General features: G+C 43.1%; 1 long non-coding RNA gene across 1 annotated transcript; it reads right to left on the reverse strand.

Moving 5' to 3' along the window:
• Positions 1-247: 247 nt before the first annotated feature.
• On the reverse strand, positions 248-6,424 carry LOC115031758 (uncharacterized). Its single transcript, XR_003837421.2, has 3 exons — positions 6,313-6,424; positions 2,575-2,752; positions 248-484 (listed from the first exon to the last, which is right to left on the reverse strand). It is a non-coding gene; the product is annotated as an uncharacterized LOC115031758 (long non-coding RNA).
• Between the last annotated feature and the right edge of the window lie 11,502 nt (positions 6,425-17,926).

A 17,926-nucleotide genomic window follows, 5' to 3' on the forward strand; every position in this document is an offset into this window, starting at 1 on the left:
CTCTTCAAAACTGAGCTTTAAACATTCAGCAGTGTGCTCTGTCAGCCCCAGCTCAGTATATGTGAACACTCATTAACTACTTACAGCTCTCTGGTTAAAGGGTGGAGTAGAAATATCCGTTTGAAAGGTGCGTGGTTAAGCACAGTCATTTCTGCTCAGCTCATACTCTTCCATAATACTCCTGTGATTTTTTTTTTTTTTTACCTCTCTGCTAATACTACGTGCTTTTCGTGAAGTGCTGGGGCTCGATCAAGGCTGGGCCTCCTCTCTTGCACCCTGTCACAAGATATGCTCAGAATTGCAGACACAGAACAACAGTTTATCAGGGCTGCCTCTTGTGGAGTTCCTGTTGGTTATCTTCATCCACGTCATGCAGCTACACGTGAGGGCTGGGGATGAATGCGGTTCGCTCCAGATTCCTTCAGCAGGCACAAACACGTAAACCCTCGGTGCAGTTTGCAGTATCCTGATCTCAAGGGGGCACCTGAAAGGGAAAAAGCAGCCCATGATTCTAGGGAGCTTCTAATCTTGTAGTTGTGAGGCACCATATCAATGTGAATAAGAAGGAAAATTGCAAGATCCTGAAAAGTTAATGTTGAACGATTGCATGAGAATCCCAAGAGCTCCCCACCCTCCACGGGGGGTGGGGGGGGGCTGAAAAAGTTGTCTTCAGAGCGGGGTGGTGCTGTCCCTTCTGAGAAGACCAGTCTCTGTTCCCCCTCCCCACCCTCCCTACCTGCTTCTGCTCGGAAGAAAAATATCGTCTTCATTCCAGGGAGAAGCAAACCTCTTCTGCCCTCGCCTGCCAAAGAAATCAATCACACAGCCCCAGAGAGCGCAGCATCTTATACCATTGTGCACTGCTGGGCATAGAAAGCACAGCTTCCCTGCATGGAGTAAGCAGGGTCTGTGTTTTCCTCCTACCTCCTGTAGGGTACATCTGGCCCACAGCTCCCCCATACTGTTTGTAAAACTTGCATTAGGCACGTACACTATGTTTTGAATGGTGAAGGGCATGGCCAACAATAATGCTGGGACTGGCTCCGTTCTGCTCATCTAGAGGGCAGGGTTAGTATATGAAGCCCCCCTTCACCCAGTATGCTCTGCTCTTTGCTTCTTAGGAAGCCAAGATCATTGCCTTTTAACCTTTGCTCTCAACACACACATTCCTGGAATCTCTTCCAAGTTCTTTCTAAATTTTACCACCTCTTTTTTTGTTGCTATTATTATTATTATTATTATTAGATTTACTACTATTATTTTATATGTATGATGTTTTTCCTGCATGTATTTATGTGCACCATGTCCATGCCCCGTATCCAATGAGGTCAGAACTGGGTGTCAGATTCCCCAGAACTGCAGTTGCAGTTGGCCCTGAGATGCTATGTGGGCACAAGGATGAACACAGGACAAGCTTTCATGGCTCTCAAGAAAGTTGGTTGAAACTAAGTTCATAGCCCTAGTCTGTCTGTCTGTCTGTCTGTCTGGACAGCTGTCTGTCTAGGTCATTCTAGGTTGTAGAAATCATACCAAAGACCTGCATCCTGGTGGCACACAGAAGTGGGCAGATCTTGAGGCCAGCCTTGTCTACAGAATGAGTTTCAGAACAGCCAAGGCTACACAGAGAAACCCTGTCTCCAACCTCCCCTACCTACCTGGGGGGGGGAGTAATAGCAAGACAACTTCATCCCTCTGTATCTTTGGAAACTCTGTGACTGGGTGCACACACACACACACACTCGTGTGTGCTCATTATGTTTTCCAGATAAGACAGTATTTCTCTGGTGGCGAAAAGACCCTTCTCCTCCTTAGTAACACTTTCAGTCTTGAAGAGCTTTGTACATTGAGAGAATCCATATAGATAAAGAAGATATGGTCTTGGCTGGGCACGTTGGCACAGGATTGTGATGCCAAGCACTTGGCACACAGCCAGGAGGATTTTGGAAGTTCTTCATGCATATATCATTTTTAGATCCCTGACTCCACTTCTCACCTTGGATCCACCATGTTTCATTGAGTGTTATGGAACAGTGTATCATTCTTTAAGTGTCCTTCATCCTGGCCCGATTACTTCCTTTTTTGCACCGCCGCCCGCTAGCTCCCCCCCCCCCCCGCCCTCCCATAATGCACTGATTCTCCTAAAGGGAGAGAATTCAAGAGCACTGTTGCCATTCGTCTTGGTAACCAGTGCTCTACAGTTGCTAGCTGACAGGAGGTAGTGCCCTCCTCTGTCTGCCACCAGGGTCATTCACATAGCCACTTACTTCTGTACTCTATTACTAAAGTACTCAGCTTTATCCACTGTGTCTGGCTTCATTCCAATAGCATTCCAACAGCATGGCCGATTGGATGGGGAGCCTTCTCTCTGAGTCATTCTTCCACCTTCAGGTTTCCATTAGGTAAATTAAAGAACTAAGATTCTGCCTAATGTCTTCCCTGATGCCAGAATTGTGCTGCTCTGGGATGATCCAAGATCTGTCTCTTGTTTCCCACTCATTTCACACACACACACACACACACACACACACACACACACACACACATTAAATATTTGCGCTGTAAAAGTCATCTTACTTGAGCAAAAGAGAAAGTGGAACAGAGGCGACATGGTGCTGATGTCCTACGGCAACCTTGTGGAGAATGGCAGCTTGGGTCTCATCCAGAAGATGTCTTCAGCCTCCCCATCTTCCCAGAAGCGGCTTCAGTATGAGGTTATGAGCATAAACTACACTCCCTGATGCACAGTGTATCTCTGGGAAAATGAATTTAACCTTTCAGTGATCCAAGTATGAATGATGATAGATGCCTATGGGTTGCCCCCCGTAATTCTGTGACAATGAGAACTGTTGAACTATTTAAGGGAGTTTGGAAAAATAAAATGACCTTACAAAGGCGAGACTTCCAGCAACTGCTAAAACTGTAAAGGTATTGGAAACGAAACTCTCTGGCCCCTCGTAAATTTATATCCTCAATTTCCTGGGAGATTGCACTCCTCAGTTTGTTCTGGAGAGTTCTAAATCAGACTTTGGCATCTGACAGCCCATATGTCAGCGGTGGTGGGTGGGGCCAAGCAAAGACCGGCCAGGTGGCACCACTTGGCTTATATCTCCTATTTCCTCCTTCTGCCTCACTCTCCGTTGCTTGGAAGAATAGATCCACAATTGCTTACACAAACCTTAATGGAGTCACTGAACAAGAAGAGAAGGCCTTTAGCAGGGCCAAATTTCCTTAGCTTCACTAACATCTTATCTAAAGGGGGAAGAATGACCATGCCCTGAAATGAGGGTTCAAGTTTTCCCAGAACCACTAAAGCAACCACCAACAGATGAAAACATGTTGTAGTCTTGGAGTTTTCCTGAGGGGGTGACAGTCAAGAGGTTGTCATTTAACTTCATGATCTGACTGAGTCTTAGTTTTCTCACCTATAAAATGGGGCTGTAGATATCACTAGAGGTCCACAAAGATTTCCCCTTTCAATGGTCTGAGAGCATCTGTCTTCTTATCAATGTTTCAAACTACGATTCAGTGTTGCCTGGTTATTTATTTCATTACTAATACTTTTTAAAACATAACCACCTCTGACCCTTCTCCCCACTTCCCCTTTACAAGATACCAGGCTTAGGAAAGTCCCATGACCTTGTCCTATGCCAATCTAACAAAACTCAGGATTTTACATTTCATGGATGTAATTGGATATTGTCAGTACCATGAGCTTAGCATTGGCTGCATATAGCACTGGGGGAGGGAGATTTTTATTCTCAGGTAATACTTGCTCCTTTATGCTAAAGACTGACTTGTGTGTTCTTATATTAATTTCTCAGCCAAATTCTATTCTTCTATTTTTCAGTTCTCTCTTGCCTTCATTTGGAAAAAAGAAATCTCATCACAGGTCAGCCAGCAGAGATTTCTAAGCAGTCACTGTAAATCCCACATCGTGGCTAACCTAGAAGAAAAAAGTATTGGACACCAAGGACCTCAATTTGAAATCAGAGAAAAGCAAGACTAACAAATGCCAGCAGGCAAGCACTTGCTGAAGTGTATTTGTAGGAGCTATCAAAAAGCCTGATGGAAAAAGTGGGAGTCCACACCAGTTTTCTAGGAACTCATTCGGCTTATACCTGCTACATTGGTGTAACTATTATTATTATGAATCCCCTCACCTTCACAACTGTACTGTTTGGGTGATAAATTATGAAGTCACCTTAATGATGGCTCATCTATAGAAATGAACTCAACAAAAACTATAACCATAGCAACTAAGGATCATGTTGATGGCTGCTTTGTTAGCGTAGATGGCATCACATACACCCCAGTGTACTTTAGCCTGAATGAGGCAATTCCTTCTGTTGCTGGTGAGATTTGTATAGGCTCCGCTTGTCTTGTTGGTTAATCTGATGCAAAGACTCATCTCTGTGTTCAAATTCTGAGCTCTGGCATAGGCTTAGACTATTGCTGAGACACGTCAGGTCTTTTGTCTATGGGAAACAGGTCAAGATCAGCCCTAAGGAATGGGCAAAAAGCGAACTGTGTAGTCCACATGAAGGAAGTGGGCTGGAGGTCTCACCTGCTCAGCTTGACAGCCTGGTCTGAGCAACCCACTCCATGCTGGATGCTCAGCGTTCAGTCAGTGAGACAGAAGGAATTATATGAGGAACAACTTTATAGTGAAGCACTAAGAATAGCATGGGCTGTGAGCAATTTGGAAGTGTACACTGTACATCAGTGGGAGGCAGGGGATGTGGCTGTGGATGTTGGCAGAGGCTAAATGATGAAGGACCTACATCAGCAAGCATCATGGGTTTCCTCTGGAGCCGAAATGACATCTCAAATGTCATCCCATCCTGGGGCCTCTCCTTGTACTGACAGTTACATTTGCAGCAAGATGACCTGGTTTTTCAGGTCGTCTCTTGCTGATCTCTCAGAACCTCTGTGCCCCCCCCCCAGGACTCTGTCCATATCTTGATCAGACCATTAGATGACACAGTTCCTAGGAATCCAGGACAAAGAGTGCCAGCAGAAACTGCCAACCTTAGGCACGTGTCCTCATGTTTGTGGTCACCTCTAGACACTACAGAAGAACCGATGCAGTAAGAACAATCGATTGATGGGGGTCAAGTTGGGGTTTCCAAAGCAATTGCTGACGATGCTGAGCTGACATAGAAGATGTTGTCTGTTCTGGCGGACCTGGATGGTATAAAAGGCCATTTAACCCAGTGTGCAGTTGCAGCCTTGAGCTGTGTGAATCTTGAACTCCCTGCCGTTCTGATACACAGCACGTAAAAAGCATGTGATTCTGTTTACCCTGGTAGTGTGCACCCTTGGCCACGGCAGCAGATCAGTTTGGAATAAGCAAAATGAATCACCCTGAAAGGCAAACTGCAAAAACTCTCCACAATCACACAAGGAGGGCATGCCAACAGAGATTCTTTTCAAAGAAGAGAATTATGGGAAAGAAATAGAGGAGTAAGAACTTTTAAAAAATCAAGTGCAGATGTTTGTTTTCTCATTTGCTCGACATGAGGGCTAAACATGATATCTGTAAGAAACGTCTCTCTTTAGGCCCAAGGGAGATTTCCCTTAAAACAGTGCAGAAAGTTTTCCCTTCACTAATTCCCTTAAACATATTTCTTGAATAGTGGCTTTTTTTTTTCTTTCTTCCAACAGTCAGCAGGGTTGATTTGCTGACAAATCAGTGGTGATCTGAGGGAGCGTGGCAAGCCTTCTTTTCCCCTGAGGACAGCAGAGGAGCCAAGTGACAGACGCTATCTAGTCTAAAATAGGACCATGAGGTTACTGGACTGAGCTTGGTCCACCCCAGATCATGTGGCTACCAAGTCCACCTTGTCCATCCAAAATGCCTTAGTGAGTGTATGGTGATGACCCTCCCTGGGGAGAAGGCTCCTGCTTAGAAGCCTTTATTATGACAGGTTCATTTATCTTTCCTTGTCAGTTGTTACATCAGCACTCCTCTGCCCGATGAGTTGACAAACTTGGGCCAGAATGTGAATCAAGAATCTACTCCCTTTGTACAAAAATTCAGGCTCTGTGAAATCTATCAGCCAAGCCACGATGGCTTTGGATTTTCCAGACAGGGTCTCTCTGTGTAGCCCCAGCTGTCCTCGAACTTGCTCTGTAGACCAAGCTGACTTTGAGTTCAGAGATCCACCTGCCTCTGCCTTCAGAGTGCTGGGACGAAAGGTGTGCACCCCCACTGCTGGAAGACAGTGTTTTTGCCACGGAGCCTGACATGCATTATGATGTGAACTCCTAGAACTGGTAACCCTTTAGTAACCATTGTGATCTGTTACCTACCTGCAGGCGGCTCTCTGAGAAGCACTGGCATATTCATGACTGTTGCTTGTGCCGTCTTCACAGGCCAGAAACGTCTTCAGTTATCAGTCAGTCAACACTCAGAGAGGACAGTTTGCTTTGGAGCAGTTCAAATCTATAAAAAGATGCAACGGTACAAAGAACGCCCATGAGCTTTCCTCCTCCTAGGTTCCCCCTTCAGATTCTGCCTATGGGGTACTTGCTACCAAGGGGGCAATTCATGATCACATGACCTGGATTTCCCATCTGTGCCTTTCTCGGAGCACTGTGCCCTCAACCTCATGAGGACCTCATTACACACAGGCACAGGATTTTCTCTATGCTGCGTCATAGCAATCTGAGTCATATATTTTTTGGCAAAAAACAAAAAACCAAAAACATGTCACAGAGGTGGTGCTGTGATTCTTTACGGCTCCCTCACCAAGTGGCCCTTGCTGTGAATTCATCCCAATGCTTGTGGTTGTGAGTGCGATAGCTTGATTGAGGTAGTGATTGCCCCCTGTTCTTTTTATTAAGGTTACTTTTTAAAAATGTGATTAATATTATATAAATATTCCATTACCCAGTCCATAGCCACCTATTTGTGTGTATGTGTGTGTGTGTACATGTGCATGTATGTCTATGTGTATGCGTGTGTGTGTGTATGTACGTGTGTACGTGTGTGTGTTTGGGTGTGTGTGTGTGTGTATGTACGTGTGTATATGTGAATGTGTATGTGTATCTGGGTATGTGTATGTGTGTGTATGTGTGTTTGTGTGTGTGTATGTGCATGTGTGTGTATATGTATGTGTGTATATATGTGTATGTGTGTGTATATATGTGCATGTATGTGTGTGTATTCAAGTGTGTATATGTGCATGTGTGTATATGTGCGTGTGTGTGTGTATGTGTGTGTGTGCGTGCGTGTGCATACGGCTGGAGTTGCATGCTGACAGTCCTTCTCAGTTACTCTCCCCTTTATTTCTTGAGACAGGGTCTCTCACTGAAGCTGAAGTGTCCAGGTTCAGCTAGACTGGCTGGTCAGGGAGCCTGTGGGTCCTCTTGTCTATGCCTTCCCAGCTCTGGGATGAGAGATGTCTGCTTCCCTACTTGGGTTTTTACATGGGTGATGGAGACCAAACGAAGGTCTTCACATTTGTGTGGCAAGTGCCTTATTGACAGAGTTGTATCCCACAGTTCCCACTTGCTTGTTTTAACACCAACTGATGCTTCTTGCTAGAGGTTTTTTTTTTCCATTTATTAATTATATACTATTCTTACAATTTGTCACATATATTTAAAATTAGAACATTTTTAGTCTTTGGAATTGAATGCATATGGAAAATAACTTACAAAATATAATTAATAGCCAGTAGCCAAAACCCAGTACGTGAAAGTATATCACCTTTTGTTGATATCTATTCTTTCTTTCTTTTTTTGTTAGATATTTTCTTTATTTACATTTCAAGTGTTATCCCCTTTCCTAGTTTCTCCTCTGAAAATCCCCTATCCCCTATCCCCTTCCCCCTCCCCCTGCTCCCCAACCCACCCACTCCCATTCCCAGTCCAGGCATTCCCCTATACTGGGGCATAGAGCCTTCACAGGACCAAGGGCCTCTCCTCCCATTGATGACCGATTAGGCCATCCTCTGCTACATATACGGCTAGAACCACAAGTTCCACCATGTGTTTTCTCTGATTGGTGGTTTAGTTCCAAGGAGCTCTGAGGGTACTGATTAGTTCATATTGATGTTCCTCCTGTGGGGCTTCAGTCCCTTCAGCTCCTTGGGTACTTTCTCTAGCTCCCTTGCTGGGGTTTTTACCAAGATATATACCACATGGTAATTTTCTAATTGTATCACTCCCTGTATACTTAACAACTGGCATTCCCGTGAAAGGATAAACTGTCTCATCTCCATTTTAAAACTCACTTATAAGCCATTCATTATTCAATGGGTTATAATCCTTTATTGCCATTAATTACTTTGATACTTAAGTTGACCTACATTATGACAGAGTCCCAAGCATATGACTACTATGTTCTTCTCTCTATTCTCTCTCTCTCTCTCTCTCTCTCTCTCTCTCTCTCTCTCTCTCTCTCTCTGTGTGTGTGTGTGTGTGTGTGTGTGTGTGCACATGCAAGGTGGCTTTAGGAATCGAACCCAGAACCTTTACACATATTTAACAGGAACCCTACCACTGAGCTACATGTTTAACCCTTTCAGCAACTGCTCCACCAATTGGTTTAAAATACTTGACCCCCTTCCTTCCCTAATTCTGGGTCAGCCACTTGTCCTAGGGTCTTGTTTTCATCTCATGGAGATAGATATTTAGAAGCCATGAAGTAGGTATGAAGTATTCCCCTTGCTCCTAGAGTTTTGCTGTTCCTAGCCCTCTTGGTGGACAGAGCCAAGAGCTATGTGTGCTTTTATGCACACACACACACACACACACACACACACACACACACACACACACAAAGTATGTGCACATGCCTCTCTATCCATGCTTCTGTCTCTGAGTCCTGTCATCCTTCCTGCCTTTATTTGCTCCCTGCCCTGTGAATACCCATTCTCTCAACTGCATAGTGCTGCCTCTTGCCCTGAGCCCATGATGCCCATACAGGACCCACTGCTGTGCCTGGTTTTGCTCCTTCTTCACCCTAGACACTCTCACATAGGTGCTTTGCCAGCCCAGTGCCTGTGGGGCTGAATTAGGATAGAAAGGGAGGAAGCCAAAACGTTCTTTCTCAGTTAGAAGGAAAAACAGGCAGTGGCTAAATCAAGACTGCTTATAAGGCTCCACTTTAGCACGGAACCTGGAAGGCAGACGGCCCAGCTACCAGGATGACACTACGGTTGAAATAAAATAGGCCTTAAGTCCTCTAAGTCTGCTTTAGAGCTGTGATCATGGCCAGGAGGGTGGGAGGAGGTGGTATTTATGTATTCTACAGTGTATTTTGGCCCCAGCTCTAATAGGAATGGGGCTGTCAACGCTGGTTTTAACACTGCTAAGTCAGCAGAATGCTTGTCAACTGGTCTAGACACGCACGGTGCCTAACGAAAATGAGAACAAGAAACAATTGATTTCTCAGCTGTAGGAAGAGGCTGTCCTCATCCTTACAGGGCAGTCTTGCATGGCAGTCATTCATCTCACTCACATGCCAATGAAGACCCACCACTACCACCACCCTCACTAAATATAAAGGGTGCGCACACAGAGGGGTTCAGCTTGGGATACACCAATGTCAGCCCGTCCATCATGGTTATGAGGACCGTCTTCAGCGGCCACCAGCAGATCAGAGCAAAATAATCATCTTGGAGAGGAGTGATTGCGGCTACGTTGGCATCTTCTAGGCACCCACAGCTCAGATCCAAGTGCTGGCAGGCAGCACACTGTGTTTTGGCCTCTTTTAACAGTATCACTAGACAATAAATATGTCCCTACTTTCAGGCTTCACGGTCACTCGGATGAGCTCCCACTTCCTATCAAACCCTTCTGGATGAAGGCAAGTTCCTTGAGGGCGAATGTGAGAATTGGTAGACTTCCGCAGTCGCACACAGCCAGTTACAATTAGGAGCTACTTGTACCCTAACAGTGGATAACTCCAGGTTTTGCCAGCTAGACTATGAACTGTAATGGCGAGTGATGGTTTGTGTCTATTTTTCTATGGTGCTTTGGTCATTTTTTTTTCTTAATATAGATAAGACTCGATTGATAGCTACAAACAAGAGAGAGGAGGAACCGTGGCCCTCTGTATATCACCTTCTCTCCTTTCATCTGTCTTTGCCACCTTATCTGCCTCATGGTTTGGCTGATGCTAATGTAGGCTGAAACTGATGTAGGTGTAGAAAAGGACTCACTGCTGAAATGCATTACTTTAATCTCAGCCCTGAGAAGCTAGACATCCCGGGTCAGGATACAGTCCGGACATGAGTTCTAGGTTGGCTTCTGCCATTTCATTAGTTTTGGATTTTCAGTGGCGTTCCTAAACTCCCTGGAACGCAGCCTTGCAACTGTAAAATGGAAGGTTGGATAGCGTGATCTCTCAGCATCCATCCCTCTGTAGGTGCTTACTCAGGTCTTACGATCTCTCAGCATCCATGCCTCTGCAGATGTTTACCCAGGTCTTACGATAAAGCCACATTCTGACTAATAGCGTGGCCTTTGCTAATACAGGAAAGGCCGTCATCTGCAGACTGAAGTTCCGCCTTCAGGTTCACTGTCAGGTTGTTTCCTGAAGTTACAGAAAGAAAAGCAGAAGGCACCAAGAGCTGCTGCATCGCTAGCTCGGAGGACAGCCAAAACAGACACCATGCATCTACTACTACCTTCTGCTTCACTTTTACAGCTCTAGAGAGCTCTGTAATCACCAAGGCATCCTTCCCTCAGTGATGGAAGATGGCAGTGTCTGGCAGGCTCCATCACTTCATGGTTTGAACTCGATTTTGTTGTTGTTGTTTTGTTTTGTTTTTAATAAAGTGCAGTGTCACAACATTTATACTAAAGGATCATTAGCCAGATTCCTTTTGCACAGTTGCTTTTTTTTTTTTTTTTGCGAAATAAATTTCCATTCCTGAAATATGAGCAAAACAACTTCTCGTGTTCTTCTTTTCCCCTCTCACTGTAAAAATTGGCTACATTTGTTGTAAATGTAAACTGTCTGAAATATACTTTGGAAATTTATTTCGAAATTACTGGCATGCATGTCTGATGGGCCTTGTGCTATGTCTAAGAAATGAGAATGTTAGACCTGCAAAATTATATACTGTCAAGGGTAAAAAAGACAATAGGGAATATGAAAATCAATGTTTTTTTCCAGTTGCTGTTGGAATAGTTTAATGGGTCTTCAAATGGCTTTGATGTGACAACCAGTATTTTATGGATGTAATGGGATAGAAAATATCAGACTATATTATCATACCTAGTAAAGTTTTGTTTAGGCAAGTTTTGACATATTTAAAATATATCAAAGCTACTGAAGTATGTAAACAAAGCATGCACAGTAGACAAATATATTCATTTATGTAAGCATGCTTATTTATGATTGATTACTTTGATGTCCTGTTTAATTTAGACATTGTCTATGGAAAATGAAAATTGAAAAAAAAACATTAAAATTTTATTGAGTGTCTAAATGTATACAAATCTATATAAAAATAATTCACTGAATTATTGGTTGTTAGGCTCTATAAGTATTAAAGGTATTCAATTTGTAACTTTGAAGCTGTAAGAAAGAATTCCACGAAGCATTTAAAAAAGAAATAGCAATTTTTTGTATGAGCTTCTCCTACACACACACACACACACACACACACACACACACACACACACCAGAAAAGAAAGGATTAATACTTCTTGTTTCATTTTACAAGGCTTGTATTGACTTGATACCCAAATCAGACCAATATGACTTATAATTTTATACACAGAAATCCTCAACAAAATATTAACATCCTAGTTGGTGTTTCTGGTTAACTTGACACAAGATAATGATATGAGAAGAGGGAACTACAAAAGAGCTAATACTTCCATAAGATTGCCCTATGGGACATCTTAGTGATTGGTGCAGAGTGGTCAGGTACACTGTGGATAGTGTCGCCCCGGGCATGTGGTCATAGCTGAGCAAGCCATGGAAAACAAGCCAGTAAGCAGCACATCACTATGGCTTTGGCTCCCATTCCTGCCTCCACACTCCTGCCTTGAGTCTCTGACCTGGCCTCCTTTCAAACAGACACGAGGTGAAATGAACTCTTTCCTCCCCAAGTTGCCTTTGGTCATGATGTCTCATACAGCAACATTGACCCTCAGTAAGACAACTGGCAAATCAGATCTATCATTATATGAAAAAGCTGGGGTGTGGCTTAGTGATGGAACACTTACCTAATATGTGGCGTCCCTGGCTTTGATCGCTAGCATCACAAAAGAAAAAAAATTATTTTAAAAATATGAAAAGAATTATACACTATGGCCAAATAGGATCAACATTCAAGAATCATTACTTAATAATATTGATTTGCATACAATGAGAATTTGATACTCAATTAAAATACAAAATTAAATACTCAAGATTAAAAAAAAAAACAACCAACAAAATAACTTTCTCAAACTAAGACTAAAGAATTTCTTCAACTTGATATAAAGAGCAGCTATAAAAAGCTCATGGCCAACATATTTAAGCAACATAAGAGATTGCTTTTCCTATAAGGCCAAGAACAAGCCAAAAAGAGAGTCATTATTTTCATTCAACAAAATACCAGACGTTTTAGCTACTACAGCAAGCACAGAGAAGAAATAGAAGTCACGTGGTTTGAAAAGGAAAGAAATGAATTTTCATATTTTCAGATGGCATAGCCATCTTTGTAGACAATCCCAGCTATTCTAAAATAATAAGCATAAATAAATATGCTCCTAGATCTAATAAGTGAGTCCAGTGTCCTCGTAGGGTATAAGATAGACACACACACACACACACACACTTATTTACCAATTACATTTCTTTATACTATTTCTGTATACTATATTTTCTGATTCCCATATACTATAATCTGTATACATTTCTGTATAGGTAACTATAAACGCCTGAAAATTAAAATTAAGGATGCAATTCAAGCCGGGCAGTGGTGGCACATGCCTTTAATCCCAGCACTTGGGAGGCAGAGGCAGGAGGATTTCTGAGTTCGAGGCCAACCTGGTCTACAGAGTGAGTTCCAGGACAGCCAGGGCTACACAGAAAAACCCTGTCTCGAAAACAAACAAACAAACAAAAAAACCCAAAAAACAAAAAACACCCCCCCAAAAAAACTTCAAACAAACACACACAAAAAAGAATGCAATTCAATGTAAAATAACTCGAAATAAACTGAAGTTCTGATACACAGTATTTGTATCCTAGAAAAAAACATAGCAAAATGCGTATGAAAAAAATTAAGGAAGCCCAGACAAATAAAAAGAAACTTTGTGTTGTTCATGGACCAGAAGATTCACTGCAGTAAATATGTCAAGTCTTCCAAAACTGATTGGTAGATGTAATCCAATTTTGATTAAAATCTCAGCATGTTTTTCATAAAGACAATATTATAGGGTTTATACTCAAAGACACAAATCTTGTGATAGCTAGAAAAGAAATAAAATGGAAAAGATGACTATTTCCTATTAGGTCTTGCTACATAACTATAGCAGTCAGATGGAATGATATTCCACAGTGTCAGCCCTGGGCACATCAAATCAGAGCACACAATCCATACGGAAAGCACTCTATGGTGTCTATCTGCTCTTCTGGTAAAAAGACACAAATGCATCCTCTACGGAGGATCGCTGGTCTTTCCAACCAATGATTCTGAGGCAGGTGGACATCTCCCATTAAAAGGAGCCACTCCTACCTTATAAAATTTCTCAACTAAAAATACATCAACATTTATTTGTTTAAACTCATTTTATTCATTGTTTGAGAACTTCATACATCCATACATTATATTTTAATCAGAGTCACCCGTGCCCTTAACTCTTACATCTACCCTCCATTTCACCCACTCCCTCCCAACTTTTAAGTTCTTTTTCAACAGCTCACTGTGTTCACTTTGTGTTGTCCATATATTCACATGCACAAGGCCACCCACTGGAGAGGGAGCTTGGTTGCTCTGCTCTATCAGAGGCCACAACCTGGGATCATATATTTAAAATATAAAAATAAAAAGCTTTAAAAAAAAAAAAAAGCACTCTATGTGTATGAGTGTATCGCCTGCGGGTATGTCTGCACCACTTGCATGCCTGGTGCCCAGAGAAGCCAGGAGAGATCATGGGATCCCGTGGAAATGGAGTTACAGTGTGAGTAGCCCTGTAGGTGCTGGGAATTAAACTCAGGACCTCTGGAAGATCTGCCAGTGCTTTTAAGTGCTGAGTCATCATTCCAGTCCCCCAAACTAGAAAACTATTACAAGAAAACAGAAGAAAATCTTTAGAATCTAGGTGTAGGCAAAGAGTCCTTAGACTGGCATTAAATGCACAGACACACACATAAATGAGAATGGCGGTACTTATAAACCTTCAGCTCTGAGAAAGTCCTCTCATGATGGAGGGTGAAGAGAAGGCGCAAACTGTGGGCAAAGAGATTGAAATAACATATCTAACAAAGGGCTAGTACCTATAATATATAAAGAACTCCCCACAGTCGACAGTGACAGAAAAACACGGCAACCAAACAAAAAATGGGCAAAAGATATGAGAAAACATTTTACGAGAGAAGTTGTACAGATGGAGAATTAGTCTATGGGAAGATGTTTAGCATAATTTTCCAGTCACAACACGTGTGTCAGAGTTACTGCAATAGAGCCTAGTCACAGCATCGGACAAGGATGCAGAGAGGTGGAATACATTATTGATGGCATTATAAAAAGATCGAGCCCACCCTAGAAAAGATTGGCAGTTTCTTATTTTAAAAAGTAAACATGGATTACCATGTGACCCAGAAATCTTACTTTTGAGCACTTGTCCTACAGGAAAAAAAAAATTAAGAAAGTATATTTGCATAAAGATCTGCATACGGATGTCTGTAACCTTTATTTATAATAGCATCAACCTGGAAGCAAACCAAACACTATTCCATATATTATGGATAAGCTAAGGTGCATATGGTGGGATGGTCCCAGCAAGGACAGCCTCTGATACATGGAGTCAGTGTGGAGAATCTATAGGACCACAGGCCAAGTCCCACAAGCTATACATTGTGTGATCGTGTTTATATCACATCCTTGAAGTGAGAAAGAAGCATTGCCCTACTTGGTAGCTGCCAGGAGTTAAGGACCACTGTAGGAGATGGATGTGAGGGGGGAGGGAGTGAAGGGGAAGTGAGGGAGGCTGAAGACCTACAGATGTTTGCAGTGAGAATACTTTCTATCTACCTGGGTTAATGGCACCATCTTGGTAATGGCTTTGCGTGACGGTTCTGGCAGCTATTGCTGGCAGCAAATGTAAGAATGTGGCACATAAGTGGAATCTCTCTCCATCATTCCTTCCAGCTGTGTATGAACCAACAATGTGCGCACAGTAATGGTTTCATTTCTAAAACTGAAATGCCAACTATCCCCAGCTGAGTCTCATGTACAAAACAGTGTGAAGTGTGCATAATCTGGGGCGGGGGGGGGTTTAAAATAACCATTGGTGGATTCTAAATAGTTTCTTTTCTCGATACAGCATGGCCTATTCTGTCTATACTCCCTAGAACACGTGGTCTTAATCACAACCTTGTGCATCAAAGCACCCAGAATTTTATTTTTATGTAATGTTATTAGTATGATACAGAAACTGCCTTGCCAAGCAATTTAATTTGTGAATGTGAAATGAAAGCCACATACATACAGCTAGAAGATGTTCAACCGTGATTCTGTGAAATATTCTTTGGAAAGGAGATGATAATTTTCCTTGCTATTACAGTCGAAACATAACCAGAGTGTGTTTGCATGACACAGAGTCAGTCAGCTTTCTCCAGCAGAGGTTTTGCTCAGGTCGCTTTTGTCTGCTTTTTTAGGACACCCTTCAGCTGCATTCCTGAGCCCAGGAAGCAGCGGGAGGGTGTCCCACTCAACTGCATTGAGGAGCCCATGGAGCAGGAGTGGGGCCATTCTTACGTTCTAAGGAGGGGATTCCCACACGAATGTGTGCCACCTCGTCTCCTGTGATGCCTGCCCGTGTCAGGCAATTTGTCTCCTTTTTGTGGTACCAGAGATTGAACCCAGCGTTCTTCCTTTGAGCTGCAGTCCCTTCCCCCAAAGCGTGGCAGGCGGTTCCTTTTCTGGTTTGCTCATTTTTGTTTGTGTGTGTATCTCTGTGCTTTTTATGGCTTTGTTTTTTTCCTGCTGTTGTTGCTGTTTGTATAATTTTGCCTGCTAGTTTTTCTAAAGAGAAGGAAGATGGGAGTGGGGTGTGTGGGGAGCAGGTGGGAGGATCTGGAAGGAGTTGGGGGAGGGGAAAGCATGATCAAAAATGTGTTTTATGGAAAAGATTATTTTTGATAAAAATAAATAAATAAATACATAATTGGTTTAAGAAAGTATTCCATTGCTCCATGCAGTTGGAGGAGTACCAGGTATTCTGCGTTGTGCTCTCTGCTGGTCAGCGCTGAGGTTACAATGGGTGGGTGGGTGGGTGGTGCAGCATGTCTGTATTCTCCGTCTGGGGGAAATGGGCTCTTCCAGAGCTCAGCAGTTCCAGTGCCTTGGTCACTTTCTCTTGCCCCAGGCACTGTCAGCACAGCACAGTCACTTTCATCAACACAACATCATTGTGCTGGTGAAGAGGGACAGAGAGCTTCCTGAGTAGAGAGCCTTTGAGGAAATGATGCCATTCCAGTGCAGAGAAGCAACTGGTGCAGGGAGTCTTTGCTCGAAAATGTTTCTTTTGCTTTTTGTATCAAAGTGTCTCTTCTCCTCTCCTTTTCCCTCTCCTCTCTCTTCTTTCCTCCTGTCCCCTCCCCCCTCTCTGCCTCTCTCCCCTCCCCCTCCTCCTTTCCCCATCTTTTCCCCTCTCCCCTCTTCTCTCTTTTCTCTCTCTCCCCTCTTACTCTCTCCTCCCTCCTCTCTCTCTCTCTCTCTCTCTCTCTCTCACAAACACAACAAATATAAGTTATGATGACTCAATGCAGTAACGTCATAGATGGTTGAAGAAAAGCCCCTGCAGGATTCCCATTAATATGGGTATGCTGCAGGTATGCAGAGCTGGTTTCTAAAGTTAATGTAAAGGCCTTTGGGTTGCTATGTCAGCATGGGGGTCAATAACTAAGTGACCAATGGTGATTGGTAATTTATTAAAAGTTAGAGAACGATGGGATTTTAAGGGATAGTGCAACGGAATACAAGGGGTGATCATCAGAAGGGGGCGGGGCCAACTAGAGGAAGGAAGTGCTGGTTAAACTTTGTCAGCTTGACACAAACAAAAATGACCTGGGAAGAGGAAGCCTCAGCTGAAGAATCGCCTGTGGTTGGCCTGTGGGCGTGTCTGTGGGCGTGTCTGTGGGGCCATTTTTTAATTTAATGATTGTTGAGAGAGGACTCAGCCTACTGTGGGCACTGCTACCTTGGGACAGGTGCCCCTGGGTTCTATAAAAAAGCAAGCTGAGCAACCCAAAGGCTGCAGTGTTACACTATGTTTCCTGACTGCATGCGTGCCTGAGTCCCTGCCCCAGTTTCCCTCAGTTATAGATAGTGATTGAGACGAGTACACCACATGAACCCTGTCCTCCGCCAGCTGCTTTGGGTGACTGTCTATCACGACAGCAGGAAGAAAAGAAAAGAAGAGAATGAACTGAAAGATGGGAGGGAGTTCGGGAAGGTCAGTGGGGGAAAAGAAGGAATGAGAGTAAAGTCTAACAACAAACATGGATGAAGATGCCACAATAAACCTATGGATTTTTATGCCAACTTAAAATTAATAAAATAATTTCTAATAAAATGGTATTTATTAATAAAATCAGAAAAAAATCTTATCATGTCTAAAAAAGACCAGGTTGTCTGACCAAGGCAAATGAATCGGGGACTCTGGAAGTGAGCCCCCTGGAAGGAGTGATTTCTCACCCACCCCAGCACTGAACCTAATGAAGGCATTATTCTGCCTCACCACCCCT

Source organism: Mus caroli, unplaced genomic scaffold, assembly GCF_978045245.1.
Source record: "Mus caroli unplaced genomic scaffold, Mus_caroli_1 scaffold_10, whole genome shotgun sequence".
Taxonomy (NCBI): domain Eukaryota; kingdom Metazoa; phylum Chordata; class Mammalia; order Rodentia; family Muridae; genus Mus; species Mus caroli.